Genomic DNA, 19,891 nt, shown 5'->3' with positions numbered 1-19,891 from the left:
GCACACATCAAGGGTCTGGGCTGGGTTGGTAGAAAGAGCTTGGCTGAGTTCTTCCCAACTACAAAGTGTCCCCGAGACCACTTCATCTCTCTAGTTTCCCTGGTGTGTGGGCATGAGAGAGTGTAGAATGGCCTAACTGACTCCCACCTTCTTTCTTAAAAGGTTAACATAACCCGTTACAACAACCTAACACACAGCACCTTAATTATTATTTTCTTCCCAGCCATGGAGGATTCTTTAAAAATAGTTTTAAAAGGCCCGCTCATATGCTTCAGTTTAGAGCAATATCGCTTTTGTAGAACCCTGGCTTCTAGCTTGTGCTTGCATTTGATTGTATTAAATGCAGGGGCCAGGTGAGATAGGGATGGGTCTTCAAGCCTGCCCAGACATAAGATTTGTTGAGAATCACAACAATTAGGTACCAATCATAGTAGATTGCACAGGTATTCAAAAGAGTCATTTTGCTGCTCAATTTCCCCTGCCGTTGGTCTTGAATTAGTATGCACTAGGGCCTAGGCTCTGAGCTTCTCGGGCTAGATTCCCTTCTTAATGGGGGAAAGGAGGGTGGAAACAAGTGGCAATATTGCCCAACTGCCACCTGCCTGTGGCACCAAAATGAGATATTGCGTGTTGTAAACTGTAGATCATCTGTGGGCCTTTCTCCCTTCCTGTATATGAGGAATGATACAGTTAGCAAAGCTGACATTTAAATTATCACTAGGAACGTGAATTAACTCCTCGCAGAAATGACTGGAGCAGTTCCCACCTTTCACCCCATCCAGGCTCTCATGGCCATTGGTTAGACTTGGGCTACACGTACACTAGAAGGGCTACAAGTGGCACAGCTGCAACCCAAGTGTGCTGCTCTCGTGTTTCTGGGTGAAGATGCAGGGGAGAGCACTCTCCTGTCACCTTTATCACTCCACTGCCCATGAGTGGTACAAGCTATAGCAGTAAGAGAAGCTCTTCTGCTGATCAGTGGCACTGAGAGGCACGGGGGCCCTGAGCCAAGGTGGGAGGGGCGCCTGGTTCTGCTGGGAAGGGGCGGGGCCAAGGGTGGAATGATCAGAGCCTAGGGCACTGTACCTGCAGTGCTGCCTGGACAGTGGTACTGGCGCCTCTGCCTACAGCCACATGCAGCAGCACTGTTGTGGCAATTCAAAGGGTCCTGGAGCTCTGGCTGCTGCCACTGCTAGTTTGGCAGCAACAGTGGGAGCTCTGAGACCCTTTGAAATGCTGCTTCCAGGGACAATTGTCCCCTCGCCCCTCGCCCCTCGCCCCTCGCCCCTCTCCCTTCCCAGTGGCGGGCCTGCTGCTTACAGCTCCAGTAGTGCTGGAGCAATTTGCTTAATGGCCGTGCTGAGAGCCATTGAACCAAACTGTATATCAGGGAAACCACCTCAAGCCGGGAGGTACGGAAGCACCTGTGCATAATGCTGTCTATGCTGGTGCTTAGGTCAGTAAAACTTACGTTGCTCAGGATTATTCATGTCCTTGACAGATATAAATTATACCAAAATAAGTTGTAGTGTAGAAAATGTCTGGAGCCAGGTCTATACTAGGAAGTAAAATCTATTTTAGATTTGCAAACCCAGCTATGAGTATTGTGTAACTTTTCTCAAATTGATTTTTTTCTTTGTCATCATCCTCACAGTGGGAGGTCAATGGGAGAAACTCACTTTTCTTTTTAAATTAAAGGTGCAGTTTTGGAGAATGGGACAGTAGGGTCAGAGAAGTGCTATAATGGCATATTGGAGAATTCCAAGCCCTGATTAAAAGTAGTCTGTGAAATATGAACTGGGCTTCACAGCTGTTTGAGCCATTCTTTGTGGGTTATTAAAATACAAAAGAAAATGTTACTTTATGCTATTTTACAGTTTTGTGGAAGGGAGGGGAGAGCTGATGAAAATCAGCTGACTGAAAATAAGACTGAGGCTCTCATTTTTCTCTGCCTTTTCCCTTACTCCACAGTTGATACACAGAATCATGTAGAGATCTGAAGCAAATAACTTGTTCTGTGTTGCATAAGGAAAGATGGAACGAAGTCCTTGATCCTGGAACAGCCACAGGCTTATAGTTTTAGCTCAGACTGGTAACAACTAAACATTCTTTTTAAACCTGACTGTGAAATGCTGAACATTTCCTGAAACAAGCTCAAATATCTCTGCTTCCATTGTCCTCAGTAGGACTAAAAGGGGTTTAGCAACTCACAGAATCAATCCAGATGTAGGTTTTATTTAAAATAAATGCCAAAAGAAGTAATTGGAGCTACCCACCTCCTAGAACTAGAAGGGACCTCAGGAGGTCATTTTATCAAGTCCACTGCCTTTTTGGCAGGGCCAAGCACCATCTCTGATGTCTATTTTCCCCAATCCCTAAATGGCCTCTACAAGAATTAAACTCACAACCCTGTATCTGGTGGGCTAATGCTCAAACCACTAGGCTATGCCTCCCCCTCTTTATAAATGCATTCCTCATGAAAGGGCTTCCTGTGCTCTCAGAACTGTATGTACCTCCTTCTCTTGATACTTGCTGTATACAGAAATTTAATGGCCTCAGCCATTTACAATTGAAGTCAATAGCAAAACTCTCATTAAATCTATAAGAATCGCAACACTGGACAAATATTCAATATTCAGTCCACATAATTTTTCACCTATATTGAAGTTGCCACAGAAGCCTGAAACAGGTCATGTTCCCATTGCACTCGTCGTCATAAAGACTAGGTCAGGTACTGTCATTTAGCAAACATTTGTACACCTGGCACAATGTGATCCCATTTGATCTAAAACTCTTTGCACCACTATGCCACAAATTATAAAGGAAGAGTAAACAACAGTCCCTGACCCAAAGAGTTGTCATGTATTTTTTTTTTAAAAGGGCAGGAAAATCTCCTTGTTCCCTACTAGAAAGTGGTGCCTACCAGTAGCTCATTTTGAACCAACAATCATGGGCAACTTGTCAATTTTTCTTGCATGCTAGGTCACTTCTCCTTAATCAGTTCCTCTTTGATGGGATGAAAATGATATAAATAAAGTGTTATGTAACCTTAAAATTGCCCTCAGATGTGATCGGGTCTCTCGTGGAATTTCATTAGCATTAAGTATTATTACAATAAACAAATTAAATATTGCAAGGCAAAATGGTCACCAGAGATTTATTGAAACTGCATATTGTAGATGCCATTGCATTTGTCTAGTTGTATGCTACTGTATATTGTTTGTGGTCCAAACAGAAATACATTCTGATGCCTATCTTATGCCAATGGTTGCTCTTATTAAGAACTCATTTACATTTTGTTATATTGGGCTATCTGCCACTTTATGTAAGCAGCACCAGCTGCTCTTGCTTTAGCACAGCAGATTATTGTACACAGAATTTTAGTTTTCTCTAAAGCACGTAACGCTTTGTAAAATCCGGATTACTAAGTCTCCAGGAAGCGATTGTAAGTTATATTAAAACTGTGACAACTGAGAACAGAAACAGCCTGGAAGACAGGTATTGACAGTGCAACAGTCCTAACAGGACTGCGGTTATGGGCTGTTTTTAAAATGGCTGATCTCGGGCCATTTTAAGATTTTCGGCTACCTTCTTTTTCTTAGTGTCATGATTGCTAAAATTGAGTCTACAGCAAACTACGGTGCATAAAACAGTATTTAAATTTAAATACCAAGGAAACGTTTCATTCCATTTTATGGTTTGAAATAAATTGAAATCTCAGCAGATGTGCAATGAAATGGAGCCCAGGGTACCTGTTTGTTATGTTTCTATAACAGGTATCATGCTCTATTTACTTGGCAGCCTTTTACACAGGGAAAACAACAGCATTAACACAATAGAAGCTGAAGTGGAGTAATTATAATGTAACTTCGCCTGCAATCACGAGCATGATAAGCCAATAAATGTTGTTGCTGGGTTTAAAAAGCACTCTGGCCCAATGACAGCCTTGCTTAGTCTGGAAGTTTTTTGTTCTCTCCTACTTATAGTATGATTTGGATCTGTCTGGTTGCCAAGCAGAGTTATATCCAAGTGCAGCCACTGTCTTCCTTATGCACAGTAGTTAACACTGCTGTTTGACAAGGGACAGAGTTTGGGGAGCCCACCAGTGGACAAGCGATGCAGGCACCTGTGGGAAGATTCCATGTCTAATTGGCCTGAGGAGGTGGAGAAGCATATCGGGAGGTGCTGGTGGGGACAGGAAAGGCTTAACAAAGTTAGGGAAACCTCCTAAAGCTGCATCCTTGCTGTGGGGAGCTGCTGCTGCCAGGCTGTGAGGAAACCAGATGGCTGTTCCTTTGAAGCCACTTACACATTAATCTCTCTGCCTATGTCTTCTTTCAGCTCCTGCAGGGACACCTGTAGCTCCTAGCCATGGACACATATGCTGGAAAGCATCCAGCCATTCACCCAGGGAAACAGCAGATTAAAATATTTTTTCCAAACTGGCAACAGGAATTAGGAATGGGATGCCAGGACTGGCACTAGTCACTTGTGAATGCACGAAGCCCTTCCCAGAAGGGGCAAAGCTGCAGGAGGGGCATGTGGGGAGATGAGGAACGGTGCCAGCAGGAGCTTGCAGGTGGTGGTTTGAAGAGGCTGGCATAGGCTAAGACTGAGTGGTGACCAGAAAGACAGAGATGGTAAACACTTAAGGTAGGTAGGAAGCAGGCCTTAGCATTTGTACTTGGACAGGGCAGCTTTGTTTGACAAAGGAATGTCCTCTCTGATAAATCCACCTCAAAAAGATGTTCGAAGACCTGCTCGACAAAATGCTAAAAATCAGGTCTATGTCAAAAGGAGAAAAATGTGTGGAGGAAAAGAGACTGGTGTTCATTTGACCTTCATCTGTTTCAGTCTTTATAATGTATTTGAATGCTGTTAAGAGGACTGAAGAGATGTGATTTGAAGGGAGACTGGAATGTGTGTGTGGTTTTACAGTTCCACATTTGTAATGGTACAGGATTTTGGATATCTCCATAGGAGCTCAAAATAGGATGCAGGCCTTGGATGAGTTAGCAATTCAATTACATTTTTGCATATTTCATTACATAGAATTACTCTATGTGATACTTATGCAAAGGAGAATATCAGTAGAACCATGCAAATTCGTAGCTATCTGCTTTATCCAAATCTCCAGATACAGCTATCTGCGTTTCATTTTTGCAGATGCAGATACCAATTTTGTATCCTCATAGGGCTCTAAAAATCAACTCGCAGGCTGTTTTTTTATTGTCAACCAACCAGCTGCTGTTTTGTTCAGAGTGAATTCAAAGCTTGTCTCAGGAGGCAAATCTCCTATTGTTTGGCCAATTTTATCAGCACTGTCCTTGGCTCAGTAGTAGTCAGTGGATTTCTTTTTGCAGAATCCTGTGCCTTCAGTGTTCTAAACAATATAGTAAATTTCGTAACAAAGGCTGTGTTTTGTTTTGATTGTTTTTTTTAGGTACACAGGTCCATGCGATTTGGGCCATCACTTGATGTTAATCATTCAGCCACCCTTCCCGTCCTTCTGAGAAAGACGCCAATGACAAATTTTCAAAAGGCAGATGCCAGGTTTTCTTGCACAAAATTGTGTGCAAAACTTAGCACTCATAATGTATTTATATATGCAGTTGGCTGTTCAACATGAGCTATTATAGTAAGCATGTATGTAAATATGCCCATGAAACCAAACATATCTTTAGTGTTGGCTGATGCCTGCCATTTAAAAAAAAAAAGTCTTTAATATGCAATGACGCTAAAAGCAAACAAATGCCAGATCCAACACCCACTGAAGTCAATGGGATTGTGTCCATTTATTTCAATGCATATTGGATTTGGCCCCAAATGAGTGACTTAAAAAAACTTAGGGGATTTACTAAGCTTTGTCAGTTACAGAGGATCTGCAGACTTTCATCACTTTGCATTTGCCTGATGCACAAGAACAATGTTGTTGGCCATCAGTTTGGTGAAGCACTGCATGTACTTCATGCTTCACACCTTCGTAATGAACCTTAATGTCAAACACAGACCTGTGAAAGACACCTAAGTTCATGAATGCTAATGAACGTGCTCAGAGTCCAACTCCTTCAACTCGTCATTCAAAAATGTCTGACAGCAAATCTGTTACAGAAAGCCTAAAGTGACGGCACTGTAAAAATAAAGCAATGAAGATTAAAAGCACTTATTAATACATTTGTACTATATGAGTTTTCCTCAGTCTGTGTTGCCCTAATCCATACCAGCCTCATGGGAAAATAAAAGCTTCTTCAGCCTGGTTTAAGCTGAATGTGCATGGCCTACAAATTGAATCAACAGTCCTTTGGGGATGTTTTTTTTCTTGTACAGTAAATGGTGACCATGGACAAAAAGGGTCTTCAAGAGGAATATATAAATATTTGCTGACAGTAAGAGTAGGTGTATCTAATTTACATTCCCTTTCATTTATCTGTGACAGCACTGTTTAACACAATCCTTTAGCCTATACTCTGGTTTATGAGCCTGATATGGGAGAGCTAAATTTAGCATAAAATAAATGAAGTACATTAAATCCCAAAAGGGGAAAAATTACAACAAAGTCTATTGAAGTGGGAATTATGACTCAAAGCTTAGATATTTTACTAGTATATATAATTATTTTTATTACCAGTTTCGGCGATGAGCCATTCAACTATTGAAGTATACCTATAGACCTTTATAAACCCCATTTGGAATTGAAATCCTCATTCAGTAAGATGCATACTATTTCTGCAGAAAGGTTGCAACTTAGTTTTTGCCACTTACTTTCGTGTTTCCATGTACAGATGGATCATGATCAAGGTAACAAGTTACTCCTTCACATACAGCCCTGAATAACCACATCTGTCTGTAGTTTTTAAATCAGCAAGTTTCTTGTACAAGTTCTGACAGAGTTCAGAGCCTGAATGGACTCCTGAAACTGAGTGGCTAGAATAGTGTTGTTTTATAAAGATGAGAAAGTTATAAAAATGAGAAAATTACACATTTTTCAGTCAAAAATGTTGGCTGCACAAAAGAAACTCAGTCCTACCTGCAGAAAAGTTTGAGCTTTTGTCCCAATCCTAGGCCATTAAGTTACACTATGGCTACTTCTACACTACGAAACAAAGTCGAATTTATTAAATTTGATTTGTAACACTAGATTTTATAAAGTCAAAAAAGTTGAGTGTCTGCACCTTTGGAAAAGAGGCGATTGAGGGGCGATATGATAGAGGTATATAAAATCATGAATGGTGTGGAGAAAGTGAATATAGAAAAATTATTTACCTTTTCCCATAATACAAGAACTAGGGGACACCAAATGAAATTGATGGGTAGTAGGTTCAAAACTAATAAAAGGAAATTTTTCTTCACACAGCGCACAGTCAACCTGTGGAACTCCTTGCCCGAGGAGGCTGTGAAGGCCAGGACTCTATTAGGGTTTAAAAAAGAGCTTGATAAATTTTTGCAGGTCAGGTCCATAAATGGCTATTAGCCAGGGATAAAGTATGGTGCCCTAGCCTTCATAACAAGGGCAGGAGATGGATGGCAGGAGATAAATCACTTGTCTTCTGTTCTCCTTCTCTGGGGCACCTGGCATTGGCCACCGTCGGCAGATGGGATGCTGGGCTTGATGGACCTTTGGTCTGACCCAGTATGGCCATTCTTATGTTCTTATGTTCTTATGTTCACCTGCTCATAAAATTGACTTAGTGCATCTCCACTAAATTGCCAAAGTTTGACTGTTGCAGCAGTGCATTGTGGGCACCTATCCCACAGGTCCTTCAGCCCCATTGCATTCTGGGTTTTTTGCCAGTGCATTATGGGAAAAAAATGCCCGCAAGTGGTTGTGGATTTGTGATTACATCTTCCCAGACTGCATTGCCCTCATTCCCAACCCATGGTTGAAAACAAATGGCCATTTTCAGGAGTCTTTCCCCAATTGAGAGAAATTGTTTGAGTTGTCCGCATTACAGAAAGAGGCAGAGGCAGCTTTTTTTTTAAGGGAAAATCGTCTTTAGGAAAAGAGGCAGCTTTTACAAAAGATTTTTTTCAAGATACTTCAAAGTGACAATAAATACAAGTGAAGAGAGAGACAGAGACAGAGAAAGGCTGAAGGATCTAGGTTTCAACTGGAGCGAGAGACAGAGAAATTTGTGACACATCACCACAAAGCAGTGAAAAACGGCCATTACTCAGAAGTGTTTTCCTCCAGTGAAAATACACCGAACAGATGGGCTTCAGAAGCTGAAGCCCATGATAACCAAATGGAACAAAGTGGGTTTATGTAATCAGTGTAAGCCCTCGTATTATTCTCAAGGAAAGATGGAAAAGTATGGAATCCCAGAGGGCATTGGTTAGCATTACTCAAGAGAAGGAAAGACAGAGTGTGTTGGTTTCTAGTGGTTAGATCCTCTTCCCCCAGTGCCAATATGCCAGAGGGGATGAATGTGACTAGGGAAAGACTTCATTTTATTCACAAGGAAAGAGGATACAATGAAAAAGTGGTAGTGTATGGTAATGTGTCTGGCTGAAGGAGCCAGATTTGAAGGAGAGAGAGAGATCTGTGAGTTGCCACCACACAGAAGTGAAGAACACTCAAGGGAGGCCATTGCACTGACATCTCCAACATGAAGTGAGGAGACCATTAGAAGTGTTAGCTGCAGACTCATTATGAATCTCCAAGACTAAATAGAAGAGAAGGAAACAGTCCCAGAGGGTTTTTGTGTAGTGCCTACTGGAAGGAGCCATTATCCCATCAGAAGTAGCAGTGGCTCAAGAAGAGAAGGGAAAGTTAAGGAAATAAAATAGTAGATGAGATAAATAATAGTAGATAAAATAAAATAATAAGTAAAATAAATAATAGTAGATAAAAAGTTGAGGAAAGAATGAAGGGATTCCCTTGCCTCTTCTAGTAAAGAAGCCCTAGCCCCAGCAACTGCCTGTGTGTGAGAGGGAAAGGAGAGAGAGAGAGAGAGAGAGAGAGAGAGAGAGAGAGAGACACCCTATAAGCTCCATTCTGTCCCAGGAAATCCTCCCCAAAGCCACATGATTTGGGAAGAGAGAGTACTCCGTATGTCCTGCAGTCACGTTCTGCTTCCGTCCCAGTGAGGGTAAGCCCTCTGAAGCAGTGAAGCCCTGTGTAGGACAGAACATGGTGCTGTCTGCAGGCATGGTTCACACTACCCAGAAACCACCGGGTGGGATGGTGCAGGGGCTAGCCTCATGGGGGCGGGGAGAGGGCTAGCCCACCAGGTGCATGGCGCCTTGGGAGGCCAGCCCTGTAAAATGTGAAGTAGAGATAACCAGCTTCCTGCATGGAAGAAGCCTTCACCCCACAAACTCTCTCATGGTTTTGTTGCTTTCATGTCAGAAGGGCACTCTATCAATTACCCAGACAATTCTCTGTGGCACTCCATAAAGGGCATGGAGTAATTAACAACCAGAAGTAGGATACTTGGATCCTCCAAAGGGAGGAAGAGTCAGCTGAGACTGGGGCTACACACCACTTTCCTTGGGTTTTCCTGCTAAATCCTGTGCAGCAAAAAAGCCCTCAAGCACTGAAACCTCACACAGGGCAGGACATGCCATTTTCTGCAGGCATGGTTTGCACTGCCCAGACACCATGTGGTGTGGTAGCTGCGGGCTAGCCCCCAGGTGCATGCTACCTTGGCTGGGCCAGCCCCATAAAATATTTGTGGGTGGCCTTTGTAAATTCCAGAGGTTGAAGCTTTTAGGATGAGTTCAAACTCTTTGATTATGTTTGCCTTTCAATCCCTGAAACCCCATGCAGGGCAGGATATACTGCTGTCTGGAAGCACGGTCTGGGCTGCTTGGCAGCCATGTGGTGTGGGACGGGGGGTGGGAATTAGCCACGTGGTGGGGGGAGGAGGCTAGCCTACCAACCATGTTGTGCCCTGTTGGGTGCATGGCAATGTGAAAACATGAAGTGCAGAAAACAAATTTCTTGGCCTCTCCTGCTAAATCCTGTGCAAGGAAGAAGCCCTCTCAAGCACGGAAATGCTGCACAGGACAGGGCATGCTGCTGTCTGCAGACATGGTCCGCACAGCCCGTCAGCCACATGGTGTGTGTGGGGTGGAGGGGGGATTTTTAGCCAGCACTGCTGAGTGTCCCTGGTGTTTACTCAGCACAAGTTCATCCACCCACACAGAAATGAGATCCTGGATCTCCTGACGGCTCCATGCTGGGGCTCTTTTGTGACCCTGAGAAATGATGGCTAGATGCGATCGCCATGCTGGCCAGAAAGAAAATGAATTCAGATTGCTGGGCTTCCTGTTTCCTACTTTCTGTGCACCTGCAGAGCACTGGAGGTGAAAGGGGGCAGAATGGACACATTCGGGGCATTGCAGGATACTTCTGGAGGCTGATAAAATTGGTTTAAAGTAACGTTCCACACGAGCATTAATTCAACCTTGTAAATTTGAATTTGATGTTACACCGCATCTGAGGGGCAGGTGAGAAAGTTAACCTTAGCACCCCTTAAAACTGACCTAATGATATTTGCAGGGAAGACAGTCACATTGTAAGTTAAATGCCCTAAAATTGACTTTATGCTCTAGTGTAGACATAGCCTATGAAACAAAAAGCCCTCCAGCCAAGCAAGAATTTAAGTGGGCCTTTGATCTTTGAGGGGAATCACTTTGTTACCTTCTGGTCATTAATGACCCTGGGAATCCAGGGGATGCTAGTGTTACCAGGGTCTGTTTTTAATTCCTGGATGACAACAGACTTGCTAATTTTTATCCACTGTGCGTGTGTGTGCGTGATACGGCTGTCTTACAAGACTGAGTAGGTCAGATGTTTTCTAATGTGCAGTTCTCTACACTGGAGCTGCTCCTTTAGTTCACCATTTAGAGGCCTGTATTTCTGGAACTGAAATTCTCCTGGGTGGCATGGGCGTGGGTGAGAGTTGGCTCATTGCCATGGTGTACATAGTATGCATTGTAATAAGTGCAAGATCAGTACAATTTGTCTTAGATTCAATTTGACTAGAACAGTTTAAATTTAAACTTATTTGACTTGTAAGTGAACCAGTGCTCCATGGAGGGGTAAGGAAGTCTGGCAAGAAATGCAGTACGAAGCACTCATTCTCTGCCCTAGTACAGAGCTGTTAGCAATCTGGGCCAAACTACTTAGACATAAGGGCTGCGTCTACACGTGCACGCTACTTCGAAGTAGCGGCAGTAACTTCGAAATAGCGCCCGTCACGTCTACACGTGTTGGGCGCTATTTCGAAGTTGAAATCGACGTTAGGCGGCGAGACGTCGAAGTCGCTAACCCCATGAGCGGATGGGAATAGCGCCCTACTTCGACGTTCAACATCGAAGTAGGGACGTGTAGACGATCCGCGTCCCGCAACATCGAAATAGCGGGGTCCTCCATGGCGGCCATCAGCTGGGGGGTTGAGAGATACTCTCTCTCCAGCCCTTGCGGGGCTCTGTGGTCACCGTGGGCAGCAGCCCTTAGCCCAGGGCTTCTGGCTGCTGCTGCTGCAGCTGGGGGTCCGTGCTGCATATACAGGGTCTGCAACTAGTTGTTGGCTCTGTGTATCTTGCACTGTTTAATGAAAGTGTGTCTGGGAGGGGCCCTTTAAGGGAGCGACTTGCTGTTGAGTCCGCCCCGTGACCCTGTCTGCAGCTGTGCCTGGCTCCCTTATTTCGATGTGTGCTACTTTGGCATGTAGACGTTCCCTCGCTGTGCCTATTTCGATGTTGGGCTGAGCAACGTCGAAGTTGAACATCGACGTTGCCAGCCCTGGAGGACGTGTAGACGTTATTCATCGAAATAGCCTATTTCGATGTCGCAACATCGAAATAAGCTATTTCGAAGTTGGGTGCACGTGTAGACGTAGCCAAGGAGTTGGGAACGTATTAAAAAGAACAATTAGCTCTTCCCACCTTTTGGAGTATGGCAGGAAGGCAATGTGAGATGCACAGGCACATTTCTCCTTCCTATATCCCTTCTCTTGGCTGGGAGAAGGAGTGTGTGTGTGGTGTGTGTGTGTGTGGGCGGGTGGTGAGGGAGTGGTGTCTTTTGTAAGGCCTGTGCATAGGAATGCTATAAAGCCCTGTTCATGGTTTATTCAGTGAATTAGAGGATTAGAAAATGCAAAAAGCAATTTTAAGAGGTGGTGGTTTCATATAACTCTAAAAATTTGGGTTGGTTTAGTTGGATCCAATGTGAAAACCGGTGAAAAGACAGAAATTCACTGTTTTGACTTAGGAATGCAAGAATTTTTCTCACAGCTATGGGATTTAGTAATCTCTTTGCTGGAGCATTTTGAACTCCCACTTTGTAAGAGACCTATATTTTTCCATACATGGGGGCTGAATTTATTATTGTGGGTGATAGTTACACATAAACTATAAAAGATACCAATTTTTTTTCTCATAAAGTCTACCAGCTGACCAATTTCTCTGGGCTCACCAAGCAGATCGTGTCTTTTTTGTGTAGAAGATTTGAGGAAGGGATGATTTTCATTCTTGTAAAACACCTAAGCAAATTGTTTGCTCTTAACAAATGGTGACAGTCAGGATTTATATTTTTATTTTTAAAAATGGAAAATATTTGTGAAACAAATTGGCTGAATTCCCTGTCCCAAAAAAAAGAATGTTGAGAAAAGGGTTTCAAAATTGTTCAAAACAACTTTTTGTTTTGAAATTTAAGCTAATTAGAGTGAAAAAGGTCAAAGCTAAAACTAAGTGTTTTAATGGACCCAAAACTAATAATAATTTTTTTCAATTAATTATGTTAAGGTTTTTGATTATTTGTCTCTATATGGCTACGTCTACACTAGCCAAAAACTTCAAAATGGCCATGCAAATGGCCATTTCGAAGTTTACCAATGAAGCGCTGAAATACATATTCAGCGCCTTATTAGCATGCAGGTGACCGCGGCACTTCGAAATTGACGCGGGTCGCCACTGTGTGGCTTGTCCAGACGGGGCTCCTTTTCGAAAGGACCCCGCCTACTTCGAAGTCCCTTTCTTCCTATGAGCAGATGGGAATAAGGGGATTCGAAGTAGCTGGGGTCCTTTCGAAAAGGAGCCCCATCTGGATGAGCCGCGCGGTGGCGAGCTGCGTCAATTCTGAAGTGCTGCGGCCGCCCACATGCTAATGAGGCGCTGAATATGTATTTCAGCGCTTCATTAGTAAACTTTGAAATGGCCATTTGCATGGCCATTTTGAAGTTTGGGGCTAGTGTAGACACGGCCTATGAGACAGGAAAATTTTTGAACACAAATATTTGTGACAATCATTTTCTGCCCAAGTCCATTAACAGATAATGAAATGTGGAGTCATTTTTCTCCTTTTACTCTTGTGCATCTTGCTAGTGACACTACTTTCTATTTTCCATGCATACTACATCTTCTCTGTGCAGTTCTTGTATGTGGCAGACAAGAGGTCCCCAGACTGTGGGGAACATCCTTGTAGGGAAGAGGAAGAACATCCTGGGGATGTGGGGGAGCCTGGGCTAGCTCCATGGGGCCACGGAGGGCGCACCACCTAGTCCCTCTCCATCGTATGTCTACTCTAGTCCCAACCCTAGCTGTGGTCCTGGCTCACAGCCCAGTGGCTGACCCTGGTCTCAGTCTTGGTGTGGCTCTGCTTCCAGCCCTGTACTAATCACCAGACTTGGCCACTGTCTGCAGGTCCATTCTTCCTGGCCTGGGGCCATGGCTGCGTGCAAGGCTGGGAGTGGAGCTGCACCTGGCCACAGACCCAATTGACAGTCCCTCACCTGAGCCATCTGTAGTTGCACTCCTGCCTCTGCCCCAGCCTTGGCTCTTGGCTACACCCCTGTTCCTGGCTCTAGACCCACTCCCAGCTGTCTTTTCCCCCTCCCCGACTCTGTGCCTTCCCTTTCCCCACCCCAGAGTCATGGTCTTGCTCCCAGCCCCAACTCCAGGAGGGCTAGACGGGAATGGACAAGAATAAATGGGGGCATGCTACCCTGAAAAGTTTGGGGACTGCTGATGTGGACACAGTTGTTTCAGTTCAGGATTCTATTATATAGGTTACTGAAATATTGGCCTTACTTTTCTTGTGCTAAATATATCATACATATTACAGCTGTTTTAGAAATGTAACCACATGTGTTCTTATTAGGAATATTTTAAAACTTCTTAGGAAGGTGGCCAAGGTTCTTGCAAAGGATGTATTATCTGGCTCTGCTCTCTAATACCTTTGGGATTGTTTACTGTTTATTATCATGTTATTTATTACGTATGCAAGCTGCTGTTCTAGTGACTGCACAGCTGTTGCGGACCCCTACGTTAGAATCTGCAACAGTGCTTGGAGAGACGGTACATTGTCAGAAAATCCAGAAATATCATGTCTCCCAGTGTAACACAGAATATAATTTCAGTATAAGTCTATAACCTTGCTGCCTTGTCCTGAAGAAGCAATTTGGAATTGTGCTCGAAAGGGAGTTTAATAATTGTGCATTACAACTATGGAGCACCTTGCCAGCTCCAGTAAGGGACATTGTCTACTTTAAATTTATTATAATTTTAAAAGTCATTGTGCAAGTTTTAAGGCAGAAATTAGCATATACTGTTGTTTCAAATGTACATGATGGCAGAGTAATCACAATTGTTTCAGAATTTAGATTTTGGTCAATTAAACCTCAGTTAAGATGTTTCTTCTGCAGTCAACAAAACTTGGCTAGCACTCACAGATGAACAAGCTTTCTCATGAGGTATCTGGCATGTACACTTCAGATCACAGCTAGAAAAACCCTGACAAAAGTCTTTTTGGCAGTATCTTGCCGCTTCTGGTTCAGGTCAGTTTTCAGGTTTAGATCTACAAATGGGTGAATCTTGAAGGTGAATCTTTTAAACACTTTTTTTTTTCAGCCTGGTGTTTCCTTCCACACCTGACGTATTCAGAGCTTCCATCTGAACATCTTCTTACATTAACCTCTTCTCCTGGAGTTGCCCATTAGGAACTGGCAGCAGAGATGGGGGATAACTTCAGCTTCCACTGAAACTGAGTACAGGGTCTCATTGAGCATTTGGCTCCTGCGTTGGTTGGCTCATTGTTACAGCTGGTGAAGTACATTATTTTTAAACCACAGAAATTTAAAAGATTAGTTCAAAGCCATCCACCAGTGGGCCCTGTATTATTTCCCCTCTTACTTGAACTGATTAACAGATTTTAAGGCAAGAAGAGATCATTAAATCATCTAGTCAGACTTCCTGTACATTACAGGCCAGAGAATTTCAAGCAGTTATTCCTATACTGAGCCCAGAAACTGGTGTTTGACTAAGCATATCTTCCAGAAAGTCATCCGGTCTTGGTTCAAAGACATCATAAGATGGAGAGCCTACTTTTTCCCCTCATAATTTATTCCAGTGGTTAATTACCTTTGTTGTTTTTTGACTTTTTAAAAATGCCTGATTTCTTTATTAGGTACTTTTATTTCAGCTTGCTGTCATTGATTGTTATGTCTTTCTCTGCTAGATGAGAGAGCTCTTTAGTAGCCAGTCTTCTCTGCTGTGAAGGTGCTTATACGCTGAAATCAAGTCAACTTTCAATTTTCTTTTTGCTAAGCTAAAATCCTCAAGTTCTTTAAGTCTGTCTCATGGTAAGAATTTTTTCTAGTCCTTGTAGCATTTTTGTGGCTTTTCCCCCGCAGTCTCCCCAGATTTTCAATATCCTTTTTCAAATGTGAGCACCAAAACTGGATGCAGTATTCCACCATAGGTCTCACCAGTGCCATATACAGAAGGGACACTGCCTTCGTACACACTAATCCATTTTTATATGTCCTATAATCACAGGAGCTAGAGAGAGCTGCCATATTTACCCGGATTATAATGAGCAGCCACACCCACACAAAAATCATCTGTGTGTTGCCACCTCTACAAATCAAAGCAGCTTGCAGAAGGGCAGGCCACTAATCACTCATCACTCAAAGTCAGAGAGAATCTACCAGCCTATTCACTAAGCACCAGTGTAAATGTGCATAAAATCCAGAGGCTGAGTAAGAAAAGGCACAGAAAGACAAAGGGGCGGGGTGGTTGAGAGGCATGGGCAACAAAGTCATGAGGGATGAGGTTTAGGCAAGCTCAGCATGGGTTAGGCAGGACATCTTGACTGATTGTCAAAGACAGTAAGGAGCAAGGAGGTTTAATTGTGCTTGCTGCCTTCATGCTCAAGGTGCTATGGGAGGAAGGATGGGTCTGTGGTTAAAGCATTGACTCGGTCGTGCTGGGTTCAGTTCTTAACACTGTCATCTGTTTTCTGTGGGACATGGAGGAAGTCAAGCAGCTCTCAGCGGTGCTATAAAAGAGCTGACATTACTAGTGTATGCAGGAGTTTGAGATGCTACTTTGAGTGAAGCTCTAGATGAGTAACAACAAGAAGTCCTGTGGCACCTTATAAACTAACAGATACTTTGGAGCATATGCTTTCATGGGCAAAGACCCTCTTCATCAGATGCATCTGATGAAGTGGGTATCTGCCCATGAAAGCTTATGCTCCAAAATATGTTAGTCTATAAGGTGCCACAGGACTTCTTGTCATTTTTGAAGATACAGACTAACTCAGCTACCCCTCTGATACTTGCTCTAGATTAGAGTTCTCAGTACCTCTTTTTCTTTAGTGGGATTCTCCATGTCTGGAAATATCAAGCAACTGGTAACTTTGCCATATCCAGTGTAGTGGGCTCCAGGCCCACCTTCTAGTCTTTACGGCGGAGTGCATATGGGGGGCTTGGGAAAGTGGTCAAACCCTGAGTTAAAGCAATACAACTGCTTGTCAGGAATTAGAGTAGTGAGAAGAGCTCTGTAAAGGGTTTCAAGCAGAACTCATGGTAAAAAAAAGAATGTTAATCATCCTTTATATATTTTAACAAAACCAACCTCTAATGGGGACAGAATTGACCCAAAGCTCTCTTGCTACTGTTAGTAGTGGAAATATCCCTCAAAGACATGCTGTGTAAACCAGCCACCTAATAAACTGAACTTTATCAAACTGCAGCTGGGTCCAGTCCAAGTCCCTGAGGAATCCCAGCTATACACACATCTATTTGCTTTGGTGAACAGCTACCTTCCACCTATGTACATCAGCAGTCAAATGCACCAGTCCTGAAGTGGCACTTGTGGATGCATTTTCTTATTCTTGGTACAGATTTTGGGCATATGTATTGCTTGGAGTTCCTCTGCTACATAAGATCTAATGAGAAAAAAATAAGGACTAAGCTGGATGGTTCTCCTGCTTCTGAGGAGCTGTGGTACACACACTTCAGCCGTATGACAAAGATAGTAACAGAGAGTAAGCCATGCTAGTCTATACGCTATCAAAACAAAAAGCAATCAAGTAGCACTTTAAAGACTAGCAAAATAGTTTATTAATTGAGCTTTCGTGGAACAGACCCACTTCTTCAGACCATGCATTGTATATTGGACAGACTTCTAACTCCCTTAGACAAAGGGTCAACGGGCACAAAACAGACATTAAAACACTCCAGCTCCACAAACCAGTTAGTCAACATTTTAATGGAATGGGCCATTCTGTCAATGACCTCAAGGTATGTGTGTTACTGAAAAGAAATTATTGCTCCTTTGTAGAAAGGGAAGCGGACGAATTGATATTTATATTCAAATTCGGAACATTAACACATGGTTTAAATCGGGATGTGAACTTTCTGAGTCACTATAGGGGCTCGTCTGCATACTTAACTCAATCTAATCCTTGATCACCCCTCCACTCTCTGATTTGCTCACCTTGATTGTCTTTTTCTGATTTGTCCTCCTTGCTTACTGTTTTTGGTTCTCTGTGTCTTAAATATTGAGTCTGTTCTGGTCTGGATATGGTCTGAAGAAGTGGGTCTGTCCCACGAAAGCTCACCTAATAAACTATTTTGCTAGTCTTTAAAGTGCTACTTGACTGCTTTTTGTTTTGATATGACAAAGATGTGACACTCACGCATCCTGTCACCAAATCACATACATTTTTTCCCTAAAACACCTGGCTAGTGTGAAGGGACAGCTAAAAATGTTAAAACTACCAAAGGAAGCAAAGGGTGTGGGAAATCTCCCAGAGTCTAAGAAGACCAGCATTTCAGGCAGCAGTAGTTGCTTGTGGGCCAGATTTGTCTATTTCTGTAAGGCAGGGTGTGTCTTTTCTGTTTCAGGAGTTCCTCTCAGAAGAGTGAGAAAAGGGACTTGCTGCCAATGGTTCAGGTCTCAGATCTGAAACTTCTATGAGATCATACAGGATTTGACCATTTGGTTATACTGATCTGTTAGATGAGAGAAGCTGCATAAAGAAACCAGGGAGACCCTAAGCCTTAGGCTCATAGGCTGTAAATCCAGAGGAACAATCATGGATGGTCATCTAATCTAATCTCCTGCACATTGCAAGCCACAGAACCTCACTCATCTATTCCTGTAATAGACTTCTAACCTCTGGCTGAGCTACTGAAGCCCTCAGATAACTTAAATACTTCAAGTTACAGAGAATCCACTGCTGACATTGGTTTAAACATGCATGTGACTTGCGCCCCAGGCTGCAGAGGAATATGAAAACCAAGAGGTCTCTATCAATCTAATCTGGGAGAAAATTCCTTCCTAACCCCAAATACGGCTATCAGTTAAACCCTGAGCATGTGGATACAATCCACCAGGCAGATACCTGGGAAAGAATTCTCTGTAAAAAGTCAGAGCCCTTCTCATCACCTGTCATTGGAAATATTTGCTGTGAGCAGCTGCAGATTTCACTTAGTTGCTCATTTTTAATAGTTTATGTCTGTTTGCCATTACTGCAGCTCAGAGGATAAGGGAAATGGTAGTCTTTCTGTCCCTCCAACAGCCTCATATGATTTTTCCATCAGGACAAAATAGTTCCATGGCCTTCAATTTTATTACTCCCTACAGGCTCTCTCCACCTTCCCTTTCCTTCTCTATTCCTGGTCACTCTGGATTATTGACGGTTCAGTTTTTTATAAATCTTTGACTATGTCATTTGATTCAGTCCCTGTCTCTGAATACTCTTGCTCTCAAACAAATAATAACAGTATTATGAGGCAGGTGGGCAAGGGCTTTTGGTATAAATGTACTCATTGGCATGTGAGTATGCTCATATGCACACAAATACATGCATTTGCATGAATAAAGACTTCCTCCCCGAACAAAAACTGGATTCATGAATGTACCAAGAAAAGTGTGTGGGTGGGTGGGGAGAATGTCAGGTTGCATTGCTGTTTGGGATTTACTATTATGTACATAAATCATTTTTACCATTATTCACCCAGCTCTGCCTTAGAGACCTACATCTGTTAAACAGTAAGGTCTTTAGGTCTGTGGCTGTCCTTCCATTATATATGCATACCATGCCCAGCAAAATAGGTCCCCAGCCCCTGACTGAAGCCACTAGGAACTACTGCAGTACAAATAACGATCTTTAAAGACTGGACACCCTGCTCAAAATGAAGCAGAATTTCATTTGAGAATGACATAACAGAGGCCCAGAAATCCTCCAAAACCTCTTGTGAGGTGCAGCAATCATAGAATCATAGATTTCAGGGTCACATTCTCCAAAGCTACCTACCACTTTCAAATTCTCAACAAGTTCCTCCCTATTTGTTAAAACCAAATCTCGAACTGCTTCCTCCCAGTAGCTTTTTCCACCTTCTGAAATAAAAAATTGTCATCCATGCAGTCCAAGAACTTTCTGGATGTTCTGTGCCTCACTGTGGTAGTTTCCCAACAAATGTCAGGAGAGATGAAGTCCCCCATCACTACCAAATCCTGTGTTTTTGATTATTTTGTTAGTTGTTTAGAAAAAGCCTCATCCACCTCTTCTACCTGGCTAGGTGATTTCTAGTGGTCTGTCCCTAATATGACATCACTCTTGTTTTTTAAACCTTTTAATCTAACCCAGAGG

At 43.0% G+C, this 19,891-nt stretch overlaps 1 protein-coding gene and 1 long non-coding RNA gene across 3 annotated transcripts in view; one reads left to right on the top strand and one right to left on the bottom strand.

The window, feature by feature from the left end:
* The window catches only part of LOC142016631 (uncharacterized), a 505,011-nt gene extending 497,626 nt beyond the window's left edge, over window positions 1-7,385 (bottom strand). The window contains exon 1 of one of the 2 annotated variants that reach the window (XR_012646339.1): window positions 7,264-7,385. This is a non-coding gene — a long non-coding RNA (uncharacterized LOC142016631). The remainder of the gene's footprint in view (window positions 1-7,263) is intronic. The other variant, XR_012646340.1, reaches the window with a different exon arrangement.
* Window positions 1-19,891, top strand: part of RAPGEF4 (Rap guanine nucleotide exchange factor 4) — a 402,358-nt gene that overhangs the window by 39,214 nt on the left and 343,253 nt on the right. The window lies entirely within an intron of this gene.

Source organism: Carettochelys insculpta, chromosome 8 (genome assembly GCF_033958435.1).
Source record: "Carettochelys insculpta isolate YL-2023 chromosome 8, ASM3395843v1, whole genome shotgun sequence".
Lineage (NCBI taxonomy): Eukaryota > Metazoa > Chordata > Testudines > Carettochelyidae > Carettochelys > Carettochelys insculpta.
This window is presented reverse-complemented; position numbering and strand designations above follow the sequence as displayed.